Genomic DNA, 7,969 nt, shown 5'->3' with positions numbered 1-7,969 from the left:
GCAGTGGGTTGCCATGGGCTACTGTGTGTAGCCAGCAGCCAGCATGAGCGGCCAGCAGCTGCAGTGAGCGGCTGTCCAGAAGCCGGCGACTGATGTGCCTCGCCCGGGAAGAGCACAATGATGGTGCCAACTTGGGCCAGTGAAGCAAAGTCCTCCACAACTAGACTGAAGAACAGAATGACAGCAACTTGTCTGTTCCCCTTCGCCCAATTCCCCAGCGCTGTTCCCATCCCCCAATTTCCCAATAAAAATCTTAAAACAAAACAAAACAGAAAACCCCAAAAAAACTCTTAATGATTTTCAAAAACTCCTTGGGGATATCAATTGGCTATGACCCAGTTTAGGGATTCCTACCTATTAATTAACCCATTTATTTGGTACTTTAGAAGCGATTCAGATTTACAAAGCCCTCGTATTCTTACTGAGGCTGCAGCCAAGGAACTGGCATGGATAGAACAACATGTCCATGATTCTCAGTTAGACCAGATTTCTTACATGTCCGATTTCAAATTATTAGTATTTCATACTGAGCATTCTCCAACTGGACTTCTATTACAAGACACTGATTTAGTAGAATGGATTTTCCTTCCCCATAAATCCCAGAAAAAACTGCAAACCTATTTACAAAAAATGTCTGCAGTCATTATCAAAGGGAGACTACGCCTCCGACAGCTATGTGGAAGAGATCCAGAAGAGTTAATAGTTCCTTTTTCCTCAAAAGAGATGATTTCCTTATTTCAATTAGATGATGACTGGCAAATAGCTTGTGCTCATTTTGCAGGCTGCATACACCATCATTATCCAGCGGATAAGAGGCTCCAGTTTTTAAAGAAAACCTCTTGGATACTCACGACAATCGTTCAATCCCAACCAGTATTAGGACCTACATTTTATACAGATGCCAATAAACTGGGCGTCACAAGTTATTCAGGAACTACCAATTCTAAAACTGTTCAGTCCCCATACACATCTTTCCAAAAAGCTGAACTTTTTGCTATTCTTCTCTTGTTAACAGACCATTCACTTCCGCTTAACATTGTAACTGATTCCCAATACGCTGAGTTCACAGTTTGCCATATAGAAACCGCATTTATTCCTTATGATTCTTCTGATCTCCATTGTCTATTTAGACAATTACAAACAGTCGTTGGAGGGCACATTAATCCTTTATTCATTACCCACATACGAGCCCATTCAAATTTGCCAGGCCCTATGGCCGCAGGTAATGATGCCATTGATAAACTCATTGGCTCTGTACAGTTGGCTAAACAAGAACATCAACATTTCCATACCAATGCTTGAGGCCTGAAAAATAAATATAACATCACTTGGAAAGAGGCAAAAACTATCTTATGCTCTTGCCTGACCTGTTCTGCTGTTAATTCACCACATTTGCCCCCTGGGGTTAATCCTAAAGGTACCCAAATTAATGAAATATGGCAAATGGATGTCACTCAATTTCATGCCTTTAGGAAATTAAAATATGTTCACCATTCAGTTGACACAAATTCTCGTTTTTCCTGGGCCACTCCACTAGCCTCTGAAAAAGCAGTTATTACTCATTTACTGGAAGCTTTTGCTATTATGGGAGTACCTAAGTCTATCAAAACTGATAATGGCTCTGCATATACTATTGGGTCCAGATAATTAATAAAGAGGCTGAATGTCAAATTAAAGTTTAAAGCTCCAAAGATTTTATTAAGCTGAGCTCAGTGACTGCCCCTCCGACTAAGGAGAAAACAGTCCTGAGGTCTTAGTGGGTAGGGTTTTTATAAGGTGGGGGTTAAATGTAAAGTAAATTACAGAAGCCAAAAAGAATGTGTAGTTATTTTAGTTAAAACTGCATCCCGCTGTTGCAACAGTGTTGTTATGTCCAGGTGTCTTAACTGTACATCGTGACCGGGTTGATAAAGTTAGTTTGCTTCAAGGCCTCCTGAAATGTTAACATGAAGGCAGGGAGAGAAAGGGGGAACTGCAAGGCCTGAGGAATGTTGTTCTTTAACCTTTTATTCCCCAGCAGAAGCAAAGCAGGTGTACAGAAGCAAAAAGAGCTGTTAGTTTTTGTGAAATGGTCCAATCCAGTTGTGATAAGACTACTTCTGTAAAACATTCTTAATATTTCTGTTGCAACCCATTTCTTGTAAAGCTAGGCGTTTACTGTCTTACCGGAAGTTCTGCTTAGAGTCTAGCTGGAGTAGCTGAAGTATGATTTTTAAAAGTGAGTCTGGGGCCGGCCGAGTGGCGCGATGGTTAAGAACTGGCTTGGGATGCCAGAGGGCCCCGGTTCGGATCCCACATATGAGGGCCAGTGACACTGCCCTCCACAGCTAAGATGCTGAACAACAGCTCAACCTGGAGCTGGGCTGCCATGAGTCACTGGCGACGGCGTAGGCTGCAGCCCCTGTGGCAGTGGGTTGCCATGGGCTACCGTGTGTGGCCAGCAGCCAGCGTGAGCGGCCAGCAGCCGCAATGAGCGGCCATCCAGAAGCCGGCGACTGATCTGCCTCACCTGGAAAGAGCGCAATGATGGTGCCAATTTGGGCCAGTGAAGCAACGCCCTCCACAACTAGACTGAAGAACAAAAGGATAGCAACTTGTCTGTTCCCCTTCCCTCAATTCCCCAGTGCTGTTCCCATCCCCCAATTCCCCAATAAAAATCTTTAAAAAAAAAGGGGGGGGGAGATGTACTGCATACTCCTAGAAACAGAATACACACTGCTCTGTTTACTTTGAATTTTTTGAATCAGGATGAACATACCACTGCTGCCCAGTGACATTGGTATAAACAGACTACTGCAGAGCTAAATCAGCCTGTGTTTTTCTATAATGATGCATCTAACACCTGGGACCCTGCTGTAGTTATTCGATGGGGTCGAGGGTATGCTTATATTTCCACAGGTGCAGATACTTTTTGGATTCCAGGGAAGCGTTTGAAGTTGCGAGATGGCATCTAAGTGCAGATTTGACGTCCTTGGCCTGACTGATGATTTCGCTCATGACTCTCAGACGGACCACCATCTGACGTCCCCTGCCTGCATCACAGCGAGCATCCATCCCGACATGGGGACAAGTGAAGAAGCTGACCCAAGAAGGGGAACGCCTGGTAGCGCAGCATGGACAGCCATTAACTCCTTCTACTTTATTTCTCGCTATGCTAGCATTGCTGACCACTCAGGTGACAGCACAAGACTCTGACTCTCTAAACTATACCTATTGGGCTTATATCCCCAACCCTCCTTTGAACCAGGGAGTCACATGGTGAGATGGATGCATCTGTGTCTGTTTATGTGAACGACTCTAACTGGTTGCTGGGGCCGTTTGACACCCATGGGCCCCTAAAACTGGGGGAAGAAGGTCCCTGCATGAAGAATTACACAGAGGGGGTCAGCGGGCTCCCATATGCTTTAGTCACGGGAACCACTGCCTAAAAATGGCGGCCCAGGCTTGACTCAGTATGATGAGGAATGCCACTGATACGGATCGCAGAAGACATTTGTACCTATTGAGTACTTATAGCTTTCATAACCACAGTTATGCCCCAAATGCTTCCGTTCCCTTTCTTCTGCCTAGCCAGGTACCCGTGTTCGAACATCTCTCAGAGTGGGTCCATTGGACATCCTGTAGAGGTGAAACTGCTTGAGTGCTTGCTAATACTTCCTATGAGAGTGTCATTGATTGGAGCCCTTTGGGCTCTGCTCGAGTTAAACGACACGGGGCTGATTTGCAATGACACTGTAACAATGACACCATTTCAACATGGGGAGGCGGTGCTATCGTCTGGCATGGAGGGGGTTTCTCCCCACCTGCTCCACATTTATCAGGTTCCCCCATACAAAAGGATTTATGGAAATTAGCTGTGGTCTTACATCCAATGAAAGCCTGGGTCGGTCGAATGGAGAATTCCTCTACCAACTGTACCCTCTCCTTTTCTAAGAATACTACTGCTTATGTGCAAAGCTGTATTATGTTACCGTATCTTCTCCTTAAAGGACCCGCCACCTGGGATCCTTCCTCTGGTATTATCAATTGTATAAATTGCATGCTCTATACCTGCTTGAATCGCAGTATTGCCTTTAATGCATCAGCAGAAAGCATTTATTTGCTGAAAGCTCGTGTGGGGTTTGGATGCCTGTACAAATGAACAGGCCATGGCAGGATTCTCCTGCTTCTGCTATGCTCCAATATATTGCAAAAAGTTTCCTTAAAAGAACTAAACGATTTATTGGGATGCTGATTGCAGTTATCCTGGGAATCATCGCTATAACGGCGACAGCAGCTGTTGCTGGGGTAGCTCTGCAACAATCTATTCAAACAACTGATTTTGTGGCTGATTGGCATAAAGATTCAGAGGCCCTTTGGTCCTCCCAAAGACAAATTGATTCAGAAATTCACTCTGAAATTGCTGACTTGCAGCAAGCAGTCGTGTTGTTGGGGGATCAGATTGTCAGCCTCCAACGACAGGTTCACATGAAATGTGACTGGAATCAAAGCTCTTTTTGTGTTACTCCTGTCCCATACAATGAAACTGTGTTACCATGGGAAAAGGTGAAAAATCATTTATTTCACCATCAGAATCTTACTGAAGAGATTCTCAATCTCCAATCTCATACTCAGTCCACCTTTCAGAAGGAGTTACACCGATTGAGTGGACAAGGAATTCTGAAAGGCATTACAGATGGATTTACTAATCTTAATCCTATACCACATTTACAAGCAGCCTTTGGGTCCACTGCTGGAATGTTGTTGTTAACTCTTATTCTTTTCTTTGCATTGTATTTAGTCTGCCGAAGAATGCAAACCTCCAAGAGATTGAATACTCAACAGACAGCCGTGTTCTCCTTGATGCTCCATAAGATGCAGCAAAACAAAAAGGGGGAAGTGTAGAGGATAACTGAGGGCATGGAAGTTGGTGGCTTGCCAAGATGAGGATGTGTCCTGGATGTGTCCTGCAAACGGGACATGTCTAGCTCAACACTGCAAACAGTACTGAGTGTTCTTGGAACATGAACTTCCTTTCCTTATGGGTTAAAAAGACCAAGATTAGCTATTCTTGGAGCTTAAAGAAGAACACAGCTGTCTTTTGTAAAAATTGTTATCGTTCTGGCCTTGTAGATTCAGTCATGTATTCTTTTTACACAGCACAATAAAAACGCTGTGGACAGCAGAGTGGTTGCTACTTGCCTGAGCGAGCTGTAGCTCTCTGTTCCCTCATCTTGCACCTGCATCCTGTGTGCCTGTCTCATCCCTGATCCCTGACAGAGACCACCAACAACATATTTCTTTGAGACCCTGTTTTCAATTCCTTTGGGTATACACCCAGAAGTGGAATTGTTGGATCATATGGTAATTCTATTAAGTTTTTGAGGAACTGTTACACTGTTTTCCAAAGTGGCTATACAATTTTACATTCCCACCAACAGTGCATAAGTGTTTCAATAACTCCATGTCCTTGCCAACATTTATTTATTTATTTATTTATTTTATAGTAGCCATCCTAGTGGGTGTGAGGTGGTATTTTATTGTTGTTTTGATTTGCATTTCCCCAGTGATTCGTGATGTTGAGGAGCATCTTTTCATGTGCTTATTGGCCATTTGGATATTTTTGGAATTACATATATACTATTATAATCCCCCAAATAATTAGTTCTTTCATGGATACTATTGGTTGTCTTTATAGACTGAATATTTGTGTCTCCCCAAAATTCATATGTTAAAACCTAATCCCCAATGTGATGGTATTTGGAAGTAAATTTGTTGGGAGGTGATTAGGTCATGAGGGTAGAGTCCCCATGAATAGTATTAATGCCTTTGTAAAATAGGCTGCTGAGAGCTCCCTCACCCCTTCCACCATGTAAGGTTACAGCAAAAAGGCTGTTTTCTATGAACATGGAAGCCTGCCTTTACCAGACAACAAATTTGCTAGTGCCTTTATCTTGGACATCTCAGGCTCCAGAATTGAGAAATAAATTCTGTTGTTTACAAGCCACTCAGTTTATGGTATTCCGTTACAGCAGCCCAAATGGACTATGACAGTTACCCATGCCCTTTCCTTTCTTCTCACTTCCTTTTTAGTTTAGGGCCCACCCTCTGGGTTCCTAAGGCAAAGCTGAATCTATTCATAGCTATAACATGTTCTGAGAGATCTAAACCAATTATGGTAATCTCCTTCCACTTGTGAGTGTTTGGTTAGGAATATAGGCTTAAAATAAGCTTAAGGCCAGGTTTCCCAACTTAATACTACTATAAGCCAGATAACGCTTTGTTGTGGGGTAGGGGATAGGTGCTCTGTGTAATTGTAGGATATTTAGCAACGTCCCTAGCCTCTACCCACTACATGCCAAAAGACTGCACCCCCACAGTTTAACAATCAAAAATGTCTCCAGGCATTACCAAATATTACCTCTTGCGCACCATTTTGAAAATAAAAATGGTGACTGTTATTGAGCCAGGGATATGACCTAAGTTAATCCAATCAGATCAAAAGACAGACTTTGGCTTGGGGGAACCCCTCTCTGAACTTACCATGGACAAGATGAAAGTCCCCCATTTACTGCTGGCAGTTTTCTTGTGACCATGGACTTTGGAAGTTTACAAGAAGAGGACAAAACTGAAAAAATAATAGAAAAAGTATAAATAAATGCTCATTCTCTAAAATTAGGAAGAAAAAAAATAATTTGTGCCAGGCCATGATTCTATCATACCTAAAGGTAGCCATACTTCTGGAACTGCACTGTCCAATACCACCAGCCATATGTGGCCACTGAGCACTTGAAATATGGCTAGTCCAAACTGAGATGTGTTGTAAGCGTAAAATACACACCAGATTTTGAAGATTTAGTACAAGATAAGAATGTAAAATATATCATTAATTTCTACATTGATATGTTGAAATGCTATTTTTGATGACTAGGTTAAATAAAATGGTATTGAAATTAATTTCACTTGTATCTTTTTGCCATTTTAATGTGGCTACTAATATACCATATGTGGCTTTCATCTGAGGTTCACATCATATTTCTATTGGACAGAGCTACTCTAGACTACCTGGTTTTTTAGATAATAGATTTTTATAAGAAATGTAAATTTAAACAAATGTAAATTATGACGGTGGTTTTTTTATGGAAAGTATCATACTTGATACTATATTTTAACTATATTAACTATATTTTAGCTAACCTGCTTTTTACTGTTTATACACTAATATAGCAGTATATAAGAGTATTTTGAGGAGCATTTGCTATTCCCTCACCCTTATAATTTTATATCTCCAAAATATATGGAGGGCTTTTCCCATCACCCATAATTTTTTAACCTCCACAGTATAAGGAACTTGACAAGTTTATTAAAGGGAATTTTCAAACATACAGCATTAGCCTGGTTATGATACTCTTTTATCTTAGGTAGGAAGCGTCTGGAGGTCTTGTTACCATGTGGGGTAATCTTTGGTTCACTAGTATCACAGATATTCCAAGGAACAACCACAGGAGTGCAATTCTTTCATCAATTCAGTGTGTTCCTGTATGTCTAATACATTTGACAAAAGAAAACAACTGGATTTATCAACAGACATTAAGGTAATGGTAATGTGATAGAGACCTTAGCTTTAGGATCAATGTAATTTCCCCTCAGAAAACCCCCAGCATTTAGAAAACATGTTAAACTCCAAAGCAGAAAATATGTTTCAGGATAAGGAGGTACATAATTTAGGGAAAACTTTAATCCTTTTAATTATCTCTGACCATCTTCCATTTAAAGGTTTACTAACTAAAATACATCACATTTTTGGCAAATCAAAATTGCATAGAATTTATCTCAGGTTACTTTCTGTGACAGGATATTTCAGCATCATAAAACTATAGGCAATTAAAATACAAAGCAATATTTGGATTATTTTCAAATATGAGCGTAGCCTCACATTTTATATAGTCAAATAAATCATTATGCAGAGGCTAGCATGTTAAACCCTTCT

Source organism: Hipposideros armiger, unplaced genomic scaffold (assembly GCF_001890085.2).
Source record: "Hipposideros armiger isolate ML-2016 unplaced genomic scaffold, ASM189008v1 scaffold_11, whole genome shotgun sequence".
NCBI classification, from domain to species: Eukaryota; Metazoa; Chordata; class Mammalia; order Chiroptera; family Hipposideridae; genus Hipposideros; species Hipposideros armiger.
This window is presented reverse-complemented; position numbering follows the sequence as displayed.